Below are 12,288 nucleotides of genomic sequence, written 5' to 3' on the forward strand. Positions count from 1 at the left end.
TTATATGTTTTTCTTCAAATTGCAATCAACCTTAATTATGTACACAAAATGTTGATTTTGATGGTGTAACTGTATTTTGTTAAAATTTCAATCAAGTAGGTGTTGTACCGGGTTTCTTAAATGGGTGGCGTTGGAAAGTCACTCCACTTCTCCCACCAAAACCGAGAAGGTCTTGTTACCATTCGGGGGAGAAGTTGTCTTCAGTTGTCTTTTATATGAGACTTTTCTTTCGAGCTACTGTAAAAGGGTTGCGTCTAACCAGGGATTATCTGGCAAGTCATTGCGCAACCTGGGACGTTTTCCAAAAGACGTAGGTACTTGTGTCAAATGCCGGTAAACTTTTCTTAGGTAAGTGCCAATTCTGACCTCCTAACTATTCAATTATTGTACGTACTAAGAAAGAAAAAAGTTTTCCTTTGACATGGATTAGCATCTTCTTTGCCACTGTGTAAGTAAAATGCTAATAACTCATTATATGCAAAATAAAATTAACAAAAAGTCTAAGTTTGCAAAGGGAAACCCCTAATTTTTACTTCATCAATGATTCTTGGCTAAAATCATTTTGAGTACCGAGTTTGATTACAATTCGACCAGTAGAACAAAAGATAAGATAAAAACTATTAGACCGAGATCCCTCGCCGTTTTTCGTTATTCATTACTAACCAGCTAATTTTCCGTTAGTAGCTTCATTTTGTCCAGACGCCCAACATTAGCAAGTACAAAAATTTTGTAAGTGGTAGCTAGCAGGGATAATAAGGACATAGTTTGTTGATTTGACGGTTATCAACTATTTATAACTAGCTGTTTTTTTATATAATTCTCATAATAATTATCTAAATTAGCCGAAAAATAAAAATCCTACAAAATGCACAATTTGATCAAAAATGTCCCACTTTAGCAACATGTACTATTTACGAAGACATGAAATATAATTACTAACCAGCTGAATTTTTTTTAGTCAGTTAGTTAATATTTATATAATTTAAGACACACATTGTCTTACAAACTGCGTAGTATGCTTTTCTGGTCCGACACTCCAAAGTTGTCAATACCACAGGACCATTTTTTTAGTAACCGTAGGACACTAATATCAGGTGATAGATTAGTGTGTTTTGTGCCCAAATAAAACAATGTCCTACGAGAAAACAGATATAAATCCCTAGTCCTACAATAATTGTTATTTTCGTTTTCCTGTGTGAAACATAACGTAAAGTGAAAATATATTTATTGAAATAAATCAACTTTATTATCTTATATAAACAAAAAAAAATTTACTTTTACACAGAGCGATAAACACGTGGTCAACATAAAATAACTTAGCACGGTAATGGTCGGCTCCAACGTGAAATACCCAATACACGGTAAACAATTATGTGCGCATGCGTACTAATATAACTGAACTCCCAATGTAATGAATGAATCTATTTTCAGTTGTATGAATTTCAAATTACATTGGAGGATCAGCAAAACGTACCACGCAATTTGTAGGACAATGTGGGTGTTAAATCATATAAATAATAACCAACTGATCAAATAAAATTCAGCTGGTTAGTAATTATATTTCATGACCTCGTTAATGATACATGTCAGAAAGGGGGGACCTTGTTGATAAAATCTTAAAATTTGTAGCACAAATATTTTTCCGCCTAATATCAATCATTATTTTGAGAATTAAAAAAAAAAAAAACCCAGTTAGTAATAAATTTTTTATTATCATCAAATCAACATATTATATACCTGCTCCTCTTCTTAGTTACCACAATCGAGTATTTTTGCAAAGAAAACTGTTGGGCGTCTCATTGAAACGAATCTACTCACGAAGATTCAACTTGATAGTAATTACTTTTATATTTGGGATTTGTACTACAACTTTGGAGTGTCGGACCAGAAAAGCATACCACGCAATTTATAGGACAATGTTCGTCTTAAATTTTATAAATATTAACTAATTAACCAAAAAAAAAAAAACTTAGCTGATTAGTAATTATATTTCATGTCTTCGTAAATAGTACATGTTGCAAAAGTGGGACATCTTTGACCAAATCGTGCATTTTGTAGGACAATTTTTTTTCGGATAATTTAGATAATTATTATGAGAATTATAAAAAAGAAACAGTTATAAATATTTGATAACCGCCGTTAGCTACCACTTACAAAATTTTTGTACTGGCTAATGTTGGGCGTCTCGACAAAATGAAGTTACTAAGGGAAAATTAGCTTGTTAGTAATGAATAACGAAAAAGGGCGAGGGATTACGGTCTATATTTTGGAAAAGGCAAGGACCGTAACTACACATAAAATGTTACTTTCCAGGTCGAAGTTTATAGAACAACGGAAAAGATTTTTCCGAAACAGAAAGGTGTTTTTCAAGGATATTACTAAAGCTACTCGTTATAATCAGGGCCTGATTACTGAATAGGCCAACTAGACTGTGGCCTAGAGCCACTGCTTTTTAGGGGAGCCTCCCGATAACTTAATTGGGCCTGGGTTAAAATACGTTACATTTTAGCAATTAATTTGTAAATCCAGGATTTTGTAAATGTTTTTGGTTTTCATCTATTAGAAAAATATATTTTTCGGCTACAGATTTAAAACTAAAAGTGCAACTGTAGGGTGTCCCAAAAAATGAAAGTCGTTTTTTTTTTTTTTTTTTTTTTTTTTTTTTTTTTAACGCATACCCTCTTATTTTTTTTCCTTTTATATCAGAACCGTTGCAAGAAATGTTTCATGCAATTGGAAGCACGGTAATCCGTGCCGACTTGCGCCTAAACGAGTAAACAGCACGTGTATTCCTAAATAAGCGAACGCAGGCGACGAGATACATTGCGAAGCTTAAAACAGTTGTAAATGGTGCACAGAAAACAAATCAAAACAGAAAAACAGATGTTGGAGGCTTATCCGTGGCAATGTGCAAAACGTTAAACGGGTCAGTACAAATGCACTCCGGTCAGTGAGCGCAGTATAGTTCTTCCATAGTGAACGAAACATGGCACACTGTTAAAACTACAAGTTTCGTTTGGCACCTTTCAGGGGTGAAACGCTTGTTCACCAGCGGCACCCGATAGAGAGCCGAAATTGCACCCTTAGCAAGGGTGAAAAACTGGCTCCCTTCACCCAACGTGCACCGCAGGTGAAAGATGGTACCCTAGGTGAGAAAAATGGCACCTTTATTGCTTCCTATAGAGATTTCCCCACCCCGTGTTGTGAGAGTATTTGAATACAATTGTGTTTTATTTATTTTGATTTATACATACGAAGGCATTTGATCACATTTCAACTTTCGAACATAGTTTAGACGTGTTCATGACTTTAATTTGTCTGTTCGTGCACTAACTTTCTTACATTCACACTTGGACTGCTCAGTAATCAATATGTTGTTGACAACTTTTATTGCATGATCCGTACTGAAAATGAACAGGGAAGGTATTTATCAATCATTTGCCGGAACAACCAGAAATATTAGGTAACATTAGATTAGAATCATGGGAAAATAAAAGCGTTTCATTAACGTTTAAAATTTTAATCGAGCGTAACATATCAATACTTATAAGATTCGATATTTGAGTATCCTTATGCGTACAAGATAATACTAATTTAAAAGTCCTTCTTTCCAATGTCAAGTTTTCCGTCAAATTAAAAATAAAAAGGAGTAGATAACTACATTCGCTTCATGCAATAATGCCTAAGAAAGATACGTTAACCAAAACACGATGTGAAACTCATGAGTCAAACACTGAGTGAGAGAGATTTCTTTTCACGCGTTTTTTTTTTCTTCTCCGCCTTCGCTGCTCTGTTCGTTTCCACTACGTAGTTATTTCATTGAGAAGAAATATACATAGGCTGCTCACGTCGATGCATTTTTATTCCGGAATTAGCTGTTCAATTATCAGCTGATTTAAACGTTTTTATTTTTAACGTTGTTGTTGTTCAAGATAGTACTGATAGATAGTTTTAGGTAACAGTTTTGCAGGATATAAATAACAAGACATTAAATGTTTAATAAGGTAAACGGAACAATAAGCAGTTGTCAACATACTTTAAACACATTAAATATGTTCGAAAGCTCTAAGAGCTACAATATGATCAAATGCCTTTACTTAGCATACTACTTTACTTAGCTTTACTTTAGCATAGTTAGTCCACACGCAAAAAATATCAAAAAACATTTTAGCAGAACGAGAGGGGAATTTTTTCAACTTGGTTCTAAAGATACCGCTGAATCAAATATGTTTTTTAAATATGAAATTAATTAGAGAGTACACTGTGATATCTTTTGTAGTAATAGTTAGTGAAAGTTTGCTCTTTTGTTGATTCTTAACGGATTTGTAGAATACCCACAACAGATTGTGAAAATCATATTTATAAAACATTCAATTTGGGTTGCCAATTAATTCAAACAAATAAAAAAAATTTTGAATGAACTTTTTCTTAAATATGTCAAATAAATAAATAAATAAAATAGCTTCATTTTAATATTTTCCAGAAAAGCTATTTGAATTACTGTAATTTAATCTTAACATTGATATATTGCAGTTTTTGAAAATTGTCATGATATACATGATGAATATGAGGCAATATGATATCATTACATTTTACGTGTGTGGTAAGATATAATGGTACTAGTAATAGACATCTTGCAGAAAGTGGACATGCATAAATTTCGAAGTAATTATGTGTGTAGTTTCATTAATTTCGTTTTTTCCTACTCACAAAATGATGAATGGTTTGAAAAAGTCCTTTTTGGGAACGTTTTGTAGTTAAATAGCTCGTAGTAGATTACATTCGTTGCTGCTGTTAAATATTTTATCTTTTTCTTAAAAGCGGATATTTTAAGAAAAAGCAATTAAAACTACTCCTATTTCACATGTAGCAGCATACATTTTCTTTAACTTTAGAGTTTCGTTTCGAGGATTCAATTATTCTGCATCTTAAAAATTATCCACTGTGATTTGTAAATATTTCCTCCTATATTCTTTATATTTGTGAAACTTGTAATTCTTGTTATGGGAGTTTTCGGGATCGATTGCCCGAATTAGGAACTTTTCCCTCCATTTTTTCCTCTCTTTCCACATTTTTCTTGTTATACATTCTTTGGTTTTGGCACAAAATGAATTCATTTCTAACATTTAAAGTTTGGAAACAGCGTCAAAATGTTTCAAAGTTGCAAGGCAGAGAGAGATTTTTGACAGAAACTTTAGAGTACGTCGTTAAAAAGTGAAAATTTGCACAAGGACAGTTAATCACTACGTGTGCTCAAAGATTTGTTTCAGGAAGTCATGTTAAGAAGTGACAATAAGAGGTAAAAAGGTAGATGAATGATGCGTATGAAACTGAAACATAATTGTAAATAGTATCCATTTTTCGATAAACGAAATTTCAGATTCAAGTTTGTTCAGAATTTTTACGATATTTATTTGAATAGTTGACTAACTATTTATTTAACTGAATGGTTGCGCATCCAAAAACTCCTAAGTCGGAAGAGAAAAAAAAAACTACATTAGTTAATCCCGACTTAGTCTGAGGCTTTTGAAACGGGAACAGGAGATATACAATAAAGACATGAACCAGCTAACTTGGATAAATGTAAGACTTCTACTCGGAATATATAAGAAATAATATACTAGAAGAAAACTCTCTTAGACTCTTAGTCTTTTTTTGTGAACAGAAGAAGGCAATTACAGTAAAAACCTTTAAAGTTGACCACCTTTGTAAGTTGACCACCTGTATAAGTTGATCGCTATTTGCAGGCACAGAATTATATCTATATCATATAATTCGACCTCTATAAGTTGACCACCTGTTTAAGTTGACCACTAAAGTAGTGCACCGCAAGTGGTCAACTTACTTGACCACCTGTATAAGTTGATCGCTATTTGCAGGCACAGAATTAGATCTATATCAAATAATTCAACCTCTATAAGTTGACCACCTGTTTAAGTTGACCACTAAAGTAGTGCACCGCAAGTGGTCAACTTACACAGGTTTCACTGTATCTTTAAAACGATAAAAGAGAGCTTTAGGACGCATCCATTTTAATAATGTTTTTCATTTGTTGCAAAAACATCCAGAAAGGATTTCGAAAATGTTAGATTCATGCTTCATTTTATGAACTTTATGAAGGCCATTCACTTCACTTCCATGTAATAAATTTTGAAGATCTCCAGAAACATTAATTAATAATTTTTGGCTCAGTAACGGAAGTATTTTATGAGATACGCCCGCTACTAAAGTTAAGAAATTCTTTGAATATTTTTTATAGAACGATTCCAAATTTGATCAAATGCAACATAAAATTCCGCGTCTTAAATACTTCCATAAGCAATATTTAAATAATTTCTTTTGTTCATCCGTTACTGAGCAAAAGATATTTAGATATTGTTTACGGAAATATTTCAAGTTTAACTGCATCGAGCATAGAATTCGAGTCCACGTTAATCATAAATTTCAGGCTACAAAGCTAGAAATAAGATGTTCGCAATATTTACAAAGTGTTTTTTCAACAATGATACGTCTGTTACCATGAAATAGGAATGTTTGTATATAGTAGGGTAGACCGGGGCAGGTTTACGGAAATTTTTGTCATTGCATTTTCTAATATTTATGTTTCAACCTAGGAAATTTTAGACATTGTGGTTTTATAAAGCAGTTAATGAAGTTTAAATTCGTATGTTCAGTTGTTGCTCAGTTTGTGTTTTTAACCGTGAAAAAAAAATAAAAAAAAAAAAAAATATTTTTTTTGAGTCCAAGTCGGTTGCGTAAATTGCCCTGGACACGGGGCAAGTTTTCGCATCTAGCGGGACACGTTTACTCATATGAAAAATGATACCAAGGAGTAAATGAGATAGATATTTCACCAAATTTAAAATGTTTTATTTATCTTAAAACACTTTAATAAGAAGAAAATTACAAATAGTTAAATAAACAACATTTTTTAGGCTAAAGTAAAATCATAGGGCTTACTGCTAATTAAAAACAGAAACTATTTGGTCATCTTCTATCACTGTTCGAATATGCTAACAAAAATAAAGTATTTCTTTTCGTATACTTGTCATGGTACTATGTTTTGATATCTAAGACATTGAACCCTGTCTAGTCCTTTTTTGAATTTTTGCGTGCTTTCAAACAGCAGATGCAAGCAGAATTTTCTACTTCGTCATCAGAATCGTTCACTAATTTCCTTTTTACAGAATGTACTAAATTTTTCCCTGTCTCAGGTTTTGTTTTCATACTTTTTTTCTTTTCTGTCTTCTAGTTCTGATTCAATAGAAACTTGTAAATTTTAAAGTAATTTCTCCTTTTTGATTTATTCTGCCCATTATGTTTTTTTTTCTTTGTAGCTTCTAACTTTTCTTGTCTGAGGCTTTCTCTAATCGGAGTATCAGTTAGGATTGCGAGCATCCTCTTTTTTTTTGTTTCCAGTTTCTAAGCTTTGGTCTTACTTTTTCAAATGGTCTCAGTTGGAGTAGCCCATATGTGACGAAGTGGAAGGTCTACTGCAGACATACTTGGATTATCGTGAAGCCATTTCATTTTTTTACATCTGACGTGGTTCTGTTAATGTTTTGGACGTAATGTTTTACCATCTCTAAAATAAAGAAAATGTATTATAGGCTGAATCTATATATATATAAATGGACTTTGGTAAATTTGTTCCCTAAGATCTCAGAAACTACCCGGCAGATTTGGCTGAAACTTTCACCGTTTGTTCTTTTTGATACTGGGGAGGTTTGTAGACCAGTTCGAAAAAAATCCGATTGATAGTTCCTTTTTTATTCTAATTTGTCCAAATTTTCGTATAAATGCCCCAATATGACGGTGAAAAAATACGTGCACATATTAAAATTATGTGTCCATCGAAAGCGCTTATTTTTCTGCTGAAAATGGCATCTGTTAGAAAGTTCTAAGTTGTATGAAAAACGAGTTATGGGCTTTTCTTGTTCCATGTTCGAAGGCTTTCCTCAACCCAACTCATTATTTAGTGTATCATCTCAACTCCCAGTTCATAGTTAGAATTGTTGAATGTTTTTGTATTTCGTCTGACTGTTTGAGGCTTTTCTCAAGTCAAATCTTAAAGTAACGTTTTCCCCCTAAGATTGACTAACAATAACTATAGATTTGGTTGATTATTTTCCATTTAAACGGAACTTTAGTGTAATTAATGGGTTTTTTTTATTATATGTGCTGATTTGATTTTTTAATCATTATCCAATCTAACAGCAGAAACCTCGCCAAAATTTATGCAGAAAGATTTCAGTAGCGGATGCATTTGGCAGTTTTTTCAACTGTCACGGTTTTTGAAGTCAAAGACTACGTAATAATGTTTGTCATCTTTCACCATGTAAACAAAATATCGTTAATCAAAGAATCTTTAAAAACTTTTTTTACTGTAAAATAATCCAGCATCTAAATTAGGCAAATCCATAAACAGCACAAAAACTTCCATTAATGTGACTTTGAGCACAAATTCAAACCATCGCCAAATTTTACTACTTACTTTGGAAACATTACGGATGAAATTGTTTAGCGCCATTTTATGGTGACCAAAAGTATCTTAGCATATGGATAAGAGATCTTAGCAATATCTCTTTAACAAAAATTAGTAACATACCGTTTTACAAAGTAAGGAGGGGGAACATTATCCAAGGTATCCCAAAACGATTCCCGCAAATTCGGTAACATTTTAAATCGCACCAAGAACCCACAATAATTGAAATTTTCCAAAATAACTAAAGCAAGTTTAAGGGGATCACTGGCGCGCGGCTACATTTTTTTAAACAGTTCGTTCTTCAATAGACATACAGAGAAGGTAAGACTCCAAGTAAAAAAAAAAAAAACTGATAAATCTTTTTAAACATGTGAAGTTTAATTTCATATTTCGGAAATTCTTCAAATTTGTATACGCTTAAATTTCGTGTTTTCGTTTCTAAATGAATACTATTTTGCTCTTTTTACTTACTGCTACTTTAGTTTTTTGAGTAAGGAAGAAGCTAGATTTTAAATCACGTCAAAAAGGTGTGTTTTAAGTTATTTCACTTAAATCAGAAAACAAATGCAAGTAACGATTGTCTCTCATAATTATTGCTAACCCAGGCAACGCCGGGTATTTTTGCTAGTAGTGTATAAAGTTAAAGCTGAACAAACATGAAGACAACACTATATGATTGTAAGTTATAAGATACTAATCTGTTACTCATGAAAAATTTATAGTGTGTGTGTGTATGTCTCTCAAAACTAAATAACTAAATCTCAAAATTAATAACCTGAAAATATTAAAGTTTGAGATAGTACGGAACTAAAAAAGCGCCAGGGGCACGTTTAGAATTTAAACAGAGTAGATTGACCCAGTGAGAACGTGCATAAATGTGCCCCGATGTCAATGCGTAAACTTTCCCCGTCGCCAAGTTTGGATGTATTTTTAATGTGAAGCAAAATTTAATTGTTCATACAACAAGAAATCTCAGAAAAGGATAAAATTCTGCTAATTTTTATATATTCGTTTATTTTCAACTTTGTATTATTTGTTCACTATAAGCTTCATAACGTTCAACACAAAATACTTGGTAAAAAACAGATTATCCTTTCCGCTTGCTAGATTTGCTAGGGAGCAGCATCAATCTGTTATGACCATAGACTAATAATAAGAATAGATCGAGCTATGGCAACCGTTTGCTGCTCATGAACCAAACCATGTGACTAGTGGATATCCTAGCAACAGCGGGCGTTCATCGTAGCAGACGATCAACGCCCGTGAGAAATAAAATAAATAGAATTGATGGAACGCGGAATATTTATGGAGTCCGATTTGTAAATTTGTTATTCTAAGTTGTAAATATTTTGTTAATATAGTGAGTTTTTCGTTTAGATAGTATTGTGCATTTTCTTTAGTCAATTTCAATAACTCTTAGCAATTAAAGATGCAAGCGCCCAAATAGAATCGGCAAACGGTTAGATTTTTACCTACAATTTCAATTTAAGATTCCGATTAGTACATTTTTGCGTTAACGCAAAACGTTTACTCCATTACGTTCACGCCAACGCTGACGTAGCAGTTCCAAATGAAATAAAAGTTACAGAAAACTGTGATCAAAAACTAATTGCTAATGTCAAAATAATTCATAACTGAAAGAAAAACAGTTCAATCTCTGCACCTGGAAAAAAATTATAATGAAAACACATTACGTCTTAAAATACATGTCGAGTGCCAAACTATAGATAATGTTTCCATCTAGCAACCATGCTGCCAAAGTTTTCGCCAAGCCTTCCACCAGTCACATGATGTATCCATGAACCAATTTTTTCATCAGCAAGTCTGGGAAAGCTCGGTCTACTCTTATTATTAGTCTATGGTTATGACAGTTGGCTCTCCAGTCATAATTCGTTTTGGAAAAAGAACACTGCGTAAACGTGCCGCGGTCTACTCTAAGTTACTGCCCGCAGGTTATTTGCATTCCTTTGGATTTAAAACGCGGGTGTCACAAGTTTTGAGGGTTTCGAAATTTATTCCGGTCTCCCTTGTGTGCAGCCACAATTTTTAGAGCGTCATGCCCATTGATCGCGAGTCCTTCCCTAAAGTAAGTAATCAACAATGGACGAATGGCAGATCTTTTATTTTGTAGCCCCGAGAGAAACTAAATAGCCCTTATTAAGTGTCATCTATGAGATATTGAAAAGAGCGAAGCTTAATAATGCATTTAATGGATGATGTTACAGAGGTGTAACAAGGCGGTGCTGTATTTCAGTGATGATATCATTGAGGTCGAAAGGTGCCATGTTGCGGTGTATCGAGTCACGCCTTTCCGAGAAAAGACTGCTGCACACAAATCAAAATAGCTCTCATCATAACTTGGAGAATTAATTCTATTTCGCTGAGGAAATGTTTAACAAACTTATATTATTAGTTAGTCTATTGTGACGATTTTTTAAATGTGGTGTATTATTTTTGGAAGTGAGCAACCATAAACGGTAGTTATTCAAATGAAAAGTCTATTCTAGTTACCGTGCAACAAAAGTTTTCGACATCGGTGGAAATTCAAACTTTTTGTTTCTTTCCGTAAAAAAACATTATAAATCTGACTTCACTTGTTTGGATTAACTGTTACCAAAACTATCAGGAGAAACGAAATTTCGGATATTATACGTGATATAGGTAATGAGTAGAAAATAATCCTTAAATAAGAAGACTTGACGTCTATTAAGGTAAAAAATCATGCTTTATAAACGAGTTCATAGTATTGTTTACAGGACATTAAAAACTGGTTCATTTTTCCCATCATTTCCAAACAAATTTTGGTACAGTGTTTCAAATTTAGGAAGAATTGAAATAAAGAACGTTCACACATTTGGATTTTTATAAAAATATTTGAAAATGACCATTTTTTATCTTTTTTTTTCAAATTTTACTGCTAATTCGCGCTCTGAAAATACAAGTATTAATTTTTTAATGATTTTTCCCATGTTTAGGATGGCAATACGCAATTTTTTTTGCTATTAGAAGTTGCAATTTAAAAATTTCATTTTTTCGGCCCACTCTATTATACAGTAAGTCAGGTGCTTGCAGGCAAAGTTGATGGGCCAAAGTGAAATATTTCATTTCCTTTACTCATTCAATCCTTTATCAAACCACTTGTATATTCATTTATTAATTATTTCATTTACATCCCTTCATTTAATATCTCTTATTAATTCATTCATTTCTTATTAATCCACTCTTTTATTCACTCCATTTACTTTATTCACTTAATAACTTTTTTATTTATGTAATCATTCGTTCAAAAAAAGGGTAAAAAAAATCTCTCTCTTTCTTGAAGGTGCAAATGTACTGCCAAAAATATTTAAAAAAATGATGTTTCAATGCTAGTTTAATCATAAAATATATTGTTATTTCTTTATGTACCGTAATTTTCAGAACAAATTTCCCATTTGTTCATTTTGAAAAAAGTAAGTTACTTTGACTATTTCACTTTACACCACATTCCCCTACATCATTATAAAAACAAGACCATTAACATGGTATAATTTATTGTAGTTTAAAGCGATTGAGTTTAATGTAACTCTTCAACTAATGAAATTCGACTAAAAGAAAGCGGGGAAAACGAGAAAAAACTTGTTTACACAGTTTAAACTACGAACAGCCTATTTCTTCAAGTAAAACTATCTAGAAAATTAGAAAGGATCCTAGTTAAAATACTGTAGGGTAAAAGCACCTAATACGGAGCACCATTTGTTTTTGCCGCCTTCAACCCCCATACTTAAGAAAAAAAAAATAGCGAAGTAAAATAGAATAGAAAA

At 32.6% G+C, this 12,288-nt stretch overlaps 1 protein-coding gene across 2 annotated transcripts in view; it reads right to left on the bottom strand.

Moving 5' to 3' along the window:
* The window catches only part of LOC129231239 (uncharacterized), a 165,599-nt gene that overhangs the window by 124,062 nt on the left and 29,249 nt on the right, over positions 1-12,288 (bottom strand). The window lies entirely within an intron of this gene.

This window comes from Uloborus diversus, chromosome 10 (assembly GCF_026930045.1).
Source record: "Uloborus diversus isolate 005 chromosome 10, Udiv.v.3.1, whole genome shotgun sequence".
NCBI classification, from domain to species: domain Eukaryota; kingdom Metazoa; phylum Arthropoda; class Arachnida; order Araneae; family Uloboridae; genus Uloborus; species Uloborus diversus.